The sequence below is a fragment of the Hyperolius riggenbachi genome, chromosome 12 (assembly GCF_040937935.1).
Source record: "Hyperolius riggenbachi isolate aHypRig1 chromosome 12, aHypRig1.pri, whole genome shotgun sequence".
In the NCBI taxonomy this organism is placed as follows: domain Eukaryota; kingdom Metazoa; phylum Chordata; class Amphibia; order Anura; family Hyperoliidae; genus Hyperolius; species Hyperolius riggenbachi.
Genome location: NC_090657.1, coordinates 161,187,186 through 161,200,644, shown reverse-complemented (window position 1 = coordinate 161,200,644; position 13,459 = coordinate 161,187,186). Strand labels below are relative to the sequence as shown.

Below are 13,459 nucleotides of genomic sequence, written 5' to 3'. Positions count from 1 at the left end.
TCTGGTCCTTAAAGAGGAACTCCAGTGAAAATAATGTAATAAAAAAGTGCTTCATTTTTACAATACTTATGTATAAATGATTTAGTCAGTGTTTGCCCATTGTAAAATATTTTAAATCCCTGATTTATATTCTGACATTTATCATGTCAGAATGCATGGTGACATTTTTACTGCTGGAAAATGATGTAGCTGCTGCTTGCTGTTTTGGCAGTTGGAAACAGCTGTAAACAGCTATTTCCCACAATGCAACAGGGTTCACAGACAGGAAACTGCCAAGAGTACATACTCAGAATTTCTTTGTGGGAAGGGTTTCACCACAATATCAGCCATACAGCGCCCCCTGATGGTCTGTTTGTAAAAAGGAATAGATTTCTCATGGAAAAGGGGGTATCAGCTACTGATTGGGATAAAGTTCAATTCTTGGTCGGAGTTTCTCTTCAAGGGGTTTTAAGGCTGCAGTCCTTAAGTGGTTAAAGAGGCTTGTTTTTGCAGGGCATTTTACGTTACAGAAGGCAATATGGCATTGGGTGTGGAGGTGTATCTGGCAGTGGAGGCTTTGTTCTGATCTCCAGTACAGATCGCTGAGGATGAAGGTAACACTCAGACCGCCAAAGCAGCAGATCTGAGAGCAGGATTCCCGGACATGTGGGATGGGATCATTATGAATTTATAGCAGTCACTGCATTGTAAACCTCCATCACTTCAACTCTTCCAGGGGAAACAGTCATTTAATGCAGTAATGTCACAATAAAACAGGAAGAGACAAAACGTTTACTGTGCAGAGCGCTGCACTACATCACGCCGCACCAAACACTTCACCACAATAACAGGAAAGATTAGATTAATACTTCAGAAAAGGCAGCTAGGCAAATCTCAAACTCCTGCAATCATTTCCCCTCAGATCTGTAATTTAATAAAGTTACAGGCATTAATTTATGTTTCTGTTCATAGGCGTCTTAACAGAGAGGTTCCTAACTATGGTATGATAGCGGATTCCCGTATAGCCATAACCCCCCTGTACCAGAATGTCAGTGTCCTCATCAGCAGCGTTGTTACATTTCGGAAGGAGTTCACAACGGTCCTATAGCTTGGCTGTATTTTGGATATAGACATCTGGCACACAACAGATAAAAATGAATAAATAAAAAATGAACAAAAAATGGCAAATCCCACCAGGGCATGATTTCCGTAAAGACCGCAGGGAAGAGGGCTGCTGCACACGGATATTACACATCAAAGAGGGGGCTGCATTTGCGGTGGGGGTGGTGCTGCTGAACATTGGTATTGCACATGAAGAGGGTGCTGCTTATAGAATGACATGGATATTGTACATGGAAGAGGGGCTTCGTATTGGATGAGAGGAGGGGGCTACGGTACAAGGATATTACACATGGAAGAGGGGGCTTCATATGGGGATGAGAGGGGGGCTGGTGCACATGGATATTACATATGGGAGAGGGGGCTGCATATGGGATGGGGGAGGCACTGAATATGGATATTGCACATGAAAGAGAGGCCTGCACATGGATATTACAAAACGAATGGGAGAGGGGATGCACATAACATAGGAGGGGGCTTTAATATGGGCTGGGAGGGCGGTTGCTGAACATGAGATGGCAGAGGTGGTAAACATGGGATGAGAGTGGGCTACATAGAGGAGGCTGATGCGCATGGATATTTCACATGGGAGAGGGGACTGCACCACAATTACACAAGGAAGGGGTGAGGGGGCTGCACGTGGCATGGGAAGGGACTGCTGCACATGGGAGAGGAGCAACAAGAAAGTTGGGCTAGGGGCAGAAAACGCAAAAACCTGGCCTTGTCCTCAAAGAAACAAGCTCTGGCATTAGTGTAACAGGATCTGATAAATGTTATCCTGTAAAAAAAAAACTATTTGTAATGAAGAGAAAATAAGTGATTAGGTCTGGATGGGGGAGCAGCTCTAATACTGCCTACACACCTACAGATTTTAATACCGTCTTCTTAAACCAATCAATAGAAATCAGTTAATTAATCTAAAAATGACTGCTTGAACATTGTAAAGCAATCTAAAAGATGGCCCATACACTTTCAGATTTTCCCCATCAATTCCAAGCAGATTCAATCAAAATTGTTCTAAATTATCTATCGTATCAATAACTAATTTCTCACGTTTTATCTAATTGGTATTACATTTTTTACCCCAAGTCCACTTAAAAGTATGGAGAACTCAAAGTCTCATCCCCAAGAATTAAAGAGAAGATTTTTTTTAAAACCGCTTTGGAGTTTTTCTTTGTAGCGTTGCTGATGTAGATGTGATATATTTTAGTCATCAGCATTAGATTTAATGACCAAATCTAGCAGAAATGACTTGTTTGTTAGCTAGATTGGCGTGGAAGAAACAAGGGTGTAATTAATTCTGCCTTTGGGATGAGGTGATTGAAGCAACTGGGAGGGGGGTAATGAATTGCTTCAGTTTAAGGATAAATTGGAGATGTTATTTGCAGATCAACCAATAAAAAAAAAAACACACAAAAAAAACCCCACACAGACAATTGTGCTGACTCATTGTGGGGAGTGTGCACGTCTTATTGCAGAAGACGATCAGCACTGCAGTGCAGCCGTAGTACAGATCATCGCAAGCAGAGGTGCCTCCATTATGTGCCTGGGACCCTCACTATCCGACAATGGCTCTCTCATACAGGCGGGGGAAGGGGCACTTTAAGTCATCGCTCGCCCGGGCCTGCAGTTACAACACTTTACTTTTAACACAAGTCATTCTTTGTTATTGGACTTAAAAAAATAATAATTATAATAATAAGGAATTACTGTAGGTTATTTATCTCAGTGAAGGTGCGGAACATTGGGGTTTTAGAAAGGTTAGCCTGTGAGCTGGAATATTTTTTTTAAAGGCAATTTTAGCAATTTAACAATACAAGGACTCTCTCTACAGTAGTACACGTGATTAGGGCAGCATGGTGGTGTAATGGTTACTACTCTAGCCTTGCAGTGCTGGGTCCTCGCTTCATATCCCAGCCAGGGCACTATCTGCACAGAGTTTGTATGTTCTCCCCGTGTCTGCGTGGGTTTCTTCCAGGCACCCCAGTTTTCTCCCACATCACAAAACCAAACACATAAGTTAAATGGCTTCCCACAAAATTGGCCCTAGAATACAGTGGGATGCAAAAGTTTGGGCGACCTTGTTAATCATCATGATTTTCCTGTATAAATTGTTGGTTGTTATGATAAAAATTGCCAGTTAGATATATCATAAAGGAGACACACACAGTGATATCTTAGAAGTGAAATGAAGTTTATTGGATTTACAGAAAGTGCGCAATAATTGTTTAAATAAAATTAGGCAGGTGCATACATTTGGGCACTGTTGTCATTTTATTGATTCCAAAACCTTTATAAATAATTATTGAAACTCAAATTGGCTTGGTAAGCTCAGTGACCCCTCACCTACATACACAGGTGAATCCAATTATGAGAAAGAGTATTTAAGGGGGTCAATTGTAAGTTTCCCTTCACTTTTAATTTTCTCTGAAGTGTAACAACATGGGGGGGTCTCAAAACAACTCTTAAAGGGGAACTTCAGCCTAAACAAACATACTGTCATCAAGTTACATTAGTTATGTTAATTAGAATAGATAGGTAATATAATTTCTTACCCACCCTGTTTTAAAAGAACAGGCAAATGTTTGTGATTCATGGGGGCTGCCATCTTTGCCATGGGGGCAGCCATCTTTTTGGTTAGGAGGAGGTGACAGGGAGCAGGAGACACAGTTCCAACTATCCTGTGTCCTGATTACCCCTCCCAGCTGCACATGCTAGGCTTCAAATGTCAAATTAAAAATGTAAAAAAAAAAAAAATTGCACCAAAACAGCAGATCGAGAACAACAAAATCAGAAATCCCATTATGCTTTGCACAGCATCAGGGGAAAAAAGCCCGGGCAGTTTTCTTCTGTGCAGCTAAAAATGAGGCTTGTATAAGAGAAACAAAGTTCTAATGCTGTGAAACTGTTAAAGATACACAAAGCCTTTTCAGTGCTGCTGAGTCGATTTTTAGTCCGGAGGTTCACTTTAAGTGACCTGTAGACAAATATTGTTCCCCATGATGGTTTAGGGGAAGAATAAAGAAAGCTGTCAGTTAGGAACATATTGAGGAAATGAAAGACCACAGGTTCAGTTCAAGTTAAGGCTCGAAGTGGCAGACCAAGAAAAATCTCAGATAGACAGAAGCGACGAATGGTAAGAACAGTCAGAGCCAACCCATAGTCCAGCACCAAAGACCTACAACATCATCTTGCTGCAGATGGAGTCACTGTGCATCGTTCAACCATTCGCCGCACTTTACACAAGGAGATGGTGTATGCGAGAGTGATGCAGAGGAAGCCTTTTTCTCTGCCCACAGCATAAACAGAGCTGCTTGAGGTATGTTAAGAACATTTGGTCAAGCCAATTTAATTTTGGAATAAGGTGCTGTGGACTGATGAAACTAAAATTGAGTTATTTGGGCATAAAAGGGGGCATTATGCATGGTGGAAAAAGAACACAGCATTCCAAGAAAAACACCTGCTACCTACAGTAAAATATGGTGGTGGTTCCTTTTGCAGAAACAAATCACCGTAACATTTTCCATTTATTTAAAGATAATCAGTCTGCCATCGTCTCCAGAGACTCTGTGCTGAATCATTAGCAAGTGTTACTTGTTAAAATGTTGTGGCAGGGACACCTTTGCTGCCAACAGATGCTGAATATTGAGCTATGTACACACACTATAATAATTGGCAATTGAAGCGTCCAACAAACAAAAAGAGCTCTGAATTGGTCAACAATCGATATAAAAAAAAATGTAGCCATATGATGTAAAATGATGAGTGGCTGATATTGGGTATTCTGCATGATCCAACTGCCAAATCAGACGACTACTGGGCAGATATCGTGAAATCAGCCGTGTGTGTACAATGCCATTCAAATTACATCGCACCACTGCATGTGTGCACGTTGTATGAAATGTCACTTCCAGTTGTGCGCAGTATTCGCTGACATGGTCATTTGGAATATCGGTGTGTGTGGACTTTGTTTAAAAGACTAGTTGTTCCTTTTTGCCGGGTAAAATGGATCCAGTGTTGTGTAGCCACTACAAATCTCTCCTACTCCTAAAACTGTAACAAGTTGTGCATTTGTACCTGGGTAGCAGGCTTGGGCATGCTCTCCCTTGCCAGTCTTCAGGTGAGTGGAAGCTGCGTGCCACTCGGGAGAGGTCATTTGTGAACAGGGATTGGCAGGCATCTTACAGGCGCCTGTGATTATTATTAGTAATCAGGTGCCCAAGCAGTGAGTTGGGTGCCCGATGCGGATAGTAATAATGGTTGCAGCCAATTATAGACCATTGGCTACAAGTATTGGGCGTTTAGGTGCTGGGGTTAGTGTTAGGTGTAGGGCTGGGGGGTTAAGGTTTAGGCACTAGGAGGAGAGGGTTCAAGAAAGAATGGGCGCTGGGTAGTTTATAGTAAAATATCAGTAACGTAAATTACCAATATGTTTTACCACCCAGCACCCAACACAAAGCAGCGGGGCATCAATACATATTCATGCCACTAGTCTCTGACACTGGGCCCTCCTCAAAGGATACTTGAGGTGACACGTGACATGATGAGACAGACATGTATGTACAGTGCCAAGCACACAAATAACTATGCTGTGTTCCTTTGTTTCTTTCTCTGCCTGAAAGAGTTAAACATCAGGTATGCAAGTGACAATTTCTGTTCGGGTCAGGACTGGGGCAGACTATAGCATGACACTCACTGATAAAAAATTTGATAATGAATTACAACCATAAAACACTTTCCTGGCAGAAAATTGCTTCTGAGAGCAGAAAGAAGATGAAAAAAAGTCAATAGTTTATAGATTTTAGCTGTGGCATATTGCAATGAGCATGTCATTGAGCAGAGACAATGAAACAGTATAAACTTAAAAACTAGATTTAAATATAAAATAAAACTGGTATCTAAAAAAAGTCATTTTTAGGAGGGTAGATACAATAATTTATCATCAGTTTATTTCACCTCGCGTTTCCTTTAACGCAAATGCCTTATACCCTAAAGCCTTGGGCTATAGTTCTGGGCCAGGGCTGTATAGATGAGTCGCTAGCCTATAGCCTATCACCGGGTTCTGTTACTATGTAGTGAATAGGAAGCACATATAACAAAGTGGCTTCTGGTAGGCGGGTGAGAGTACAATACACTTTAGGTTGCTGTGGTGTTGGACAACACTGAGGATCTTGCATGCTGGATCTTTAGGCTCCGGTACTCACTGCAGATTCTCGCACAGGGCAATCTTTACTCAATCTAGCGGGCGTACCACTCTACTGAGACTTGTGAATTACAGGTACTTCAGGGATTTTCTATTTGAAGCCAATGTCAGGTTATTACGTGGGTGTTGGATGGAAGTAAAGAGTTATGTGTCTGAACTTGGGCTTTGAACTGATGGCGTATGGATGAAATACGAGGCTGCTCTCACTTGTCAGTTAAAAGGCATATCATTTACTGCATGAAAATTGCCTTCAATTCAAACCCGTTCATTTCTATAAGGCCATATTACATATATTTGTACTATGTTTTATTATGTACTTTATATAGAGAGCAGACTATTTTTCTGTAGTTCCTGTAGTAAACTGAAATCACATGACTTGTTCATGTGGAAAATGAATGCAATTTTCTGCATGCAGTTTTCAGAAGATATGTGCACTTGTCCATGGGAAATAGCATGCGTTGTGTAATATTATGCTGCAGGGTGTCCATTTTCTCCCCCACATACCAAAATCAAGTTCAAGTGTGAGCCAGCCCATTGACTTACACTGTAATGCGATTTTGTATGCGGCAAACATGCATGTGAAAATTTGCAAGAGTGCCTCCTGATAAGGGGCTTACCGTATATACTCGCAAGCAAGCCGACCCGCATATAAGCCGACCCCCCAACTTTTGCCTGAAAAACCAGGAAAAAATGATTGACCCTCATATAAGCCGGGGGTAGGAAATGCTGGCCGCATGATCCCCCCCAGTCTGTCCCAGTATAGCTAGTATAGTGCCCAGTATGGGAAGGTAGTGCCTCAGTATAGTTAGTAAAGTGCCCAGGATAGCTAGTATAGTGACCAGGATAGCTAGTATAGTGACCAGGATAGCTAGTATAGTGCCCAGGATAGCTAGTATAGTGCCCAGTATAGCTAGTATAGAGCCCAGGATAGCTAGTATCGTGCCCAGGATAGTGCCCAGTATAGCTAGTATAGTGCCCAGGATAGCTAGTATAGTGCCCAGGATAGCTAGTATCGTGCCCAGGATAGCTAGTATCGTGCCCAGGATAGCTAGTATCGTGCCCAGGATAGTGCCCAGTATAGCTAGTATCGTGCCCAGGATAGTGCCCAGTATAGCTAGTATAGTGCCCAGGATAGCTAGTATCGTGCCCAGGATAGCTAGTATCGTGCACAGGATAGTGCCCAGTATAGCTAGTATAGTGCCCAGGATAGCTAGTATCGTGCCCAGGATAGCTAGTATCGTGCCCAGGATAGTGCCCAGTATAGCTAGTATAGTGCCCAGGATAGCTAGTATTGTGCCCAGAATAGTGCCCAGTATAGCTAGTATAGTGCCCAGGATAGCTAGTATCGTGCCCAGAATAGCTAGTATCGTGCCCAGGATAGTGCCCAGTGTAGCTAGTATTGTGCCCAGGATAGCTAGTATAGTGCCCAGGATAGCTACTATCGTGCCCAGGATAGTGCCCAGAATAGCTAGTATAGTGCCCAGGATAGCTAGTATCGTACTCAGGATAGCGAGTTTAGCGCCCCCCCCCCCCTCGCTCCCCCCGTGGCCGCTGCTATTACCTTAGCTCCGCGGCTTCCTATTCCCCTGTCCTAAACAGCAGCTCGCCCCACGGTGGCTGCTGCGTGATGACGGAGGAAGTCGCAGAGAGCGGCTTCCTGGTTACTATGGGAACCTCTCTCTGCACTTCCTCCGTCATCACACAGCAGCCACCGTAGGGCGAGCTGCTGTTTAATTAAGAGCAGGACAGGGGAATAGGAAGCCGCGGAGCTAAGGTAATAGCAGCGCCCGCTGCGGGAGCGGGTGGGAGAGGGCGGGGGACGACCCTCAGGCACATCACTCGCCAGCAAGCCGACCCCCCAACTTTTGACCCACTTTTTGTGGGTCCAAAATTCGGCTTGCTTGCGAGTATATACGGTAATTATAATGTTCAGCCTGCATGGAAGTATTGTATAAGATTCATTCAGAAGACTCTTACAGTGAGGAAAACTCTCTCTTGTCTGCTTACAGTCACAATGAATCCTGCAAAATCTAAATTCTTTTTGTTACATTTCAAATACCCAATAAAGTTAATTTTGTGTACCGATGACTATATAAAGTCACATATGGGGAGGTAAGCACAGCACTACCTCCCTTTTAAACAGTTTTAACATATTTTAACCTACTTTGGAACCTCTGTTACACTACTACTATTGATATACTGAGCCCACCCTTTTTTCCAATGCCAGAGAACGACTTGCTAACCTGAGTAGGAACAGGTTCATGATTCTCATCTGCTAATACAGTGGCTGCCTTAGTGGTTACCCACCTTTGTGAGTATTAAATTATACTAAGATACTATATTTACATTTATTTAGATTGACTAAACTATTGGGGGCTTTCAATTTCTTTTCACAAATTGACACATTTGTTCACCTTTATTTAAGGCCCTTCCATCCAGGAAATCAAAATTTTGGTGCACTGCAATCAAGATTATTAGTTATGTTCAGCACGCATTTCACCACAGTTATGGGTACAATGAGTGGGCACAATTGCAATTATCGACTTCAAAATGTACCTGAAACAACTAAATATAAAAGTTTTATACATACCTGGCACTTCCTCCAGCACCCTCCGCACCGAAACACGCCGCGGTCTTCCTCCACCTCCTCCTCCTCCCAGTAGAAGCACCGTCGGACTATGCGCAGGCGCAGAGCTCTCCTGACTGGACAAACTTGCAGGGCTTCTACTGGGAGAAGGAGGAGGCGGAGGAAGACAGTGTGGGAGTGATCGGTGCAGAGGGGGCTAGAGGAAGCCCCAGGTATGTATAAAACTTTTATTTTTAGTGTCTCAGGTATACTTTAAAAAAAAAGTGAGAAGTATTTTCAAATGGGAGATCGCAAAGCAAATTGCATAGCACCGCATTTGCTATGTGCTTTGCGTGTGCTCCCATTGATTTAACGCAAACACAGGAAAACTGCAGCTTTCCATTTGCAATTGCATTACAAATGGATTGCACCACTCTGTACAGGGCACCACTATTACTATGTTAATCATGGTGCCTTTGCCCTTGGCAAAATACATATGCTTTGAAAATCGGATCATTGTGCATGCGGCCTGCAAGGAACCTTACTGCAATTAGTAATAGAGAAGAAAACAACTGAGGCTATATACCACATGTAAGTGATAAACCTCTAAGCAAAGTAAAACAGACCATTAGGTAGGGAGCACACTTGTAACTGCAGAGAACTAACAGTATTTCATTCTCATGCATGTGTCGGTCAATCCACGCAAGCTGAAGGAAGTCGATGGGAAATCGTATGTGCGCAATTTTATGCTGCAGGCTGTTGGGTTTTGTTTTCTGCATGCGAACATAGCATTTCAACGTGGGACATCACACTTATTTACATTATAATGTGATTTTGGATGTTGGAAAAAGGCAGATGATTATGCCAAGTGTGCTCCCTGCCTCAACCTGTATTCTATGTCCCCTCTGATGCTAATCTATTGGATCAGAGGGGACATTCTGACTATAGTTCAACCCCAATTTGAATGACTGTGTCATAAAGATATAACTACACCACAGAACTGTGGGCTCCAGAATAAAATTTACATGGATTTAAGTGTTCTCCCTAGAATTTTTTTCTAGTTGGGTGGCATGAAAAAGTAGCCAGGTAGGGCGAGATGAGAGAATGCAGTTAGGCCTAGTCCACACTAGGTCCAGAAACGTATCCGTGGCTGCGTTTTTCAACCCTGATGAAAAACGGAGTCCCGGATACTAATGTTAAAAATAGCAGCCATCCTCACCCAAGAAAAAAAGGGATCCGTTTGCGTTTGCGGGGACCCGTTTTCAAAACCTGAACGGAAGGTTCGGATCTGCTGCATTTTCACGGACCACGGATACACGGATGGGTAGTGAAAAGCAATGAGAAAACGCATCTCCATCTCCACAGGCAAAATAGCAACAAAAACTGATGAGAAAACGGATGGCCTGAACTTTATTATTGGCCCAAAAAATCCTCCCACTACCTTCCTAATGATAGAGACGTTTTCTGTTCGTTTGAAACTGAACGGAAGCTGATGCAAAACTGATGCACAGTTTTCGGTCTGGTGGTACGTCCCCTGATCTTCCCCTGATCCCGGACTGCAACGTCCGTCCTGCAACCGTGCCTAGTGTGGACCTAGCCTAACGGTGATTCTGTGTGCAACTCTACTTACAACATAGGAGGGGCATGAGCCGATGACAGCTGGGTGCTTACCAAAACTAGCCGGGTGGAGCACCCGGCTAAAAGAGCCTGGGGAGAACACTGGACTTCACCCGCACCACTGAATATAGAATAATCAGAAATGTAAGGACAACTGTAATGGGGAAGAGGTATATGAGTTGTACATCGGGTGGTGGCACTAATAGTAAAATGTCTTTCATTTACCAATATTTTACTATGCAGTACCGTGCACCCATTCCTACACTAACCCTCCACACTCAATCCCTAACCATAACTCGCCACTCATAATGGCTATGGGGGCATTTGGAACAGTGATGTACACTAAAAGGTCAAATTTCACTTTAGTTTCAAAACTATTTTGGGGAGAAAATAGTAAAAAATACACACAACAGACAGATCAGGTTCACAGTGTACAAAAAAGGCAGCTAAAAACAAATATACAATTACCATATCATACGGGACAAATTTCGGGGGGAAAAAAAAACAAACCCACATTTTACCCAACAACTGTAGTTTATCATTATTTAAAACTGCAATAGAGCAATCTGACACCCAAAGTGCTGGTATTCTCATTCCAGGGTGGCCAAATCTTGTAGAGGTGGTGGATATTAGCATTCCTTTTCTCATTGAACATGGTTGTGAATTCTCCCTAATACGCAACCATAGGACAACGTCGGCTGATACCAGTGGGAGCAAAGATGGATTAAGATGCAATGGGGCCCTAGGCGAGGTAGTAGATTTAAGGCTCTCTTGTGGTCTTTTTGATAAGCTGAAGTGGAGAGAGGTCAGGGGCTGGTGGGCCCCTTGACAACCACTAGACCCCAAGCACCTGCCTAGGTTGCCTGGATCGATGATCCTGCTCAGATTGGGAGGCCGTGTAACTTTTAGCTGCAATTGCAGGAAACTGTATGAAATTTCTCTTTAGATGCATATCATTATTCTTATTATTCTGGATTTATATAGCGCCAACATATTCTGTGGCGCTGTACAAAGTAAGAAACGAACATGGGGCACATAATAATACAGACAATGGTGTACACCAAATATACAAAATACAGGATTGGTACAAAATACAGAATCAATTCAACATACAAAATTGGTAATTACAGTGACAGAAGTAACATGATGAATAAAATGTATAATGAATTCCAAGAGACAAAAAGGCTGGGGGAGAGCCCTGCCCTTGTGAGCTTACAATCTAAAGGATTAGGGGGAAACAAGAGGTGGGGTAGTATACATTGAACATACCTAGAGGAAGTGTGTTTCAGGATATCTAGTAAGGAGTACAACTTGGCCAGAGGTCAAAGGACAAAGGGGAAGTGGCCTAAGGTAGAGCATAAGCTTGTCAGAAAGCGTTTAAAGGTAACAAAGGTTGGAGAGTGATGGGATGTGTTGTGGAAGGGCATTCCAGAGGAGGGGTGAAGCACGTGCAAAATCTCGTATATAATAATGGTGTGTGAATTTGGGTTGTAACCAATGTGTTGGCACAACAAGTAATAAGCTATAAAAAAAATGACAGCTATCATGTGACTAGCGGTAACAGAGTACTGAAGACATACTCCTTTCTCCATTGATAGAGAATACCCCTGCTTGGAAGCAATCACAGTTAGTGTCCTGGCCTACCCTTGTCTGCCACTGTACAAATGCTTTGTGCTTCGCTAATGCCTTGGGAAGCTCGGCAATCTCTGCTTATTGATGGTGCATTTCAGTAATAACCTGTCAGAACGGGACAACGTGATGCTAACAGAGAGTGTGCCGCAGCCCGCTGCATTCCACCAACAGAAGCCTGCGGGGTAACCTGCTGGGATCAGTGGTGCCTCACCAGGCAGAGGCTGCTCACTTCAGGGCATCCAGGCTAATTTAAGATGTATTTTCTACCACGTTATTCTGGCCGTTTAAAAACATAAATGCTGGAGGTAAAGAGGAGCTGTGTGAGTGACAGCTAAGCAATGACAAAAAGAGGCAGATGCCAGTGGAAAAGTGGAGATGCTGCTATCATTTAATATTAGGGACTGTGGTAATGTGCAACAACCCAAAGCAGCAGGGTACTGCCGAAAAACAGCTCACCCTATTCCTGCAAAAGTCCTGGCAGCTCTAATTACTATTCCCCCTCCAGGTCGCCGTTAATAGTGGAGAAATACGTTATTTGGCTTCCAGCTATTGCTGGCTGTTTTTATAATAATTTGTTCTCCGTTGTTGCTCATGAAATAAAAAAAAATAAAATAGGCTACCTGATCCGTAGAGCTGAGCGGGTCATGTAGCCTCCAAAACCGCCGCTTCCCGCCGCTCCTGTGGGCCGGAATGCCCCACTTTCATTTTCGTGACCTCTGGGTCACAGCGCTGGAATGAGAGACTGTCTCTCAGGAGGCGGGGGCAGGGAGGGCAGCCAGGGAGAGAGAGCTGCCCAATGGTAGCTCTAGAAACCCTGCAGGAACGCCCCCAGCAGGCGTTTTGAATAGGGAACCTCTCCCCCATGTTTACCTTAGAGATAGCGATAAATACTGTCGCTAATCTCGGGGAGCCATAGCGCGGTGGTGGTGTGTGTGGGTGGTGGTGGGGGGGGGGGGGGCAGAGAGTGGCGGTGTGGCATGTCCTGAGGCAGAGAATATGCCTCTGTGTCCCATCTGAACCAAAAAAAACACCTTGGGTCCTCTTTAAAAAGAACCCAAGGCAGGGTTCTTCCATCGCAATCCATATACAGAGGCTGGGTCTGTCTATAGAGCCCAGCCTCTGTTGCTAGTTAGTTCCCTCCAAAGCCCCCCCTGCGCGCTGTCAGACCCCATAAAACACAGCCGCGCTACGCGGCTGCGTTTACCTCACTACTGTCAGTCTCGGCTGCTCCCTCGCCTGCTGAATCGCTCCGGTCCCTGCCCCCATCCCTTCCCTACAATCAGCGGCGAGGGAAGGGACGTGGGCGGGGACCGGAGCGATTCAGGAGGCGGGGAAGAGACGAG

The 13,459-nt window shown here is 43.9% G+C and overlaps 1 protein-coding gene and 1 long non-coding RNA gene across 39 annotated transcripts in view; one reads left to right on the top strand and one right to left on the bottom strand.

Annotated features, from left to right (window-relative positions):
- The window catches only part of GATA5 (GATA binding protein 5), a 2,064,317-nt gene that overhangs the window by 564,113 nt on the left and 1,486,745 nt on the right, over positions 1-13,459 (bottom strand). The window lies entirely within an intron of this gene.
- Positions 1-13,459, top strand: part of LOC137541565 (uncharacterized) — an 89,793-nt gene that overhangs the window by 52,551 nt on the left and 23,783 nt on the right. The window lies entirely within an intron of this gene.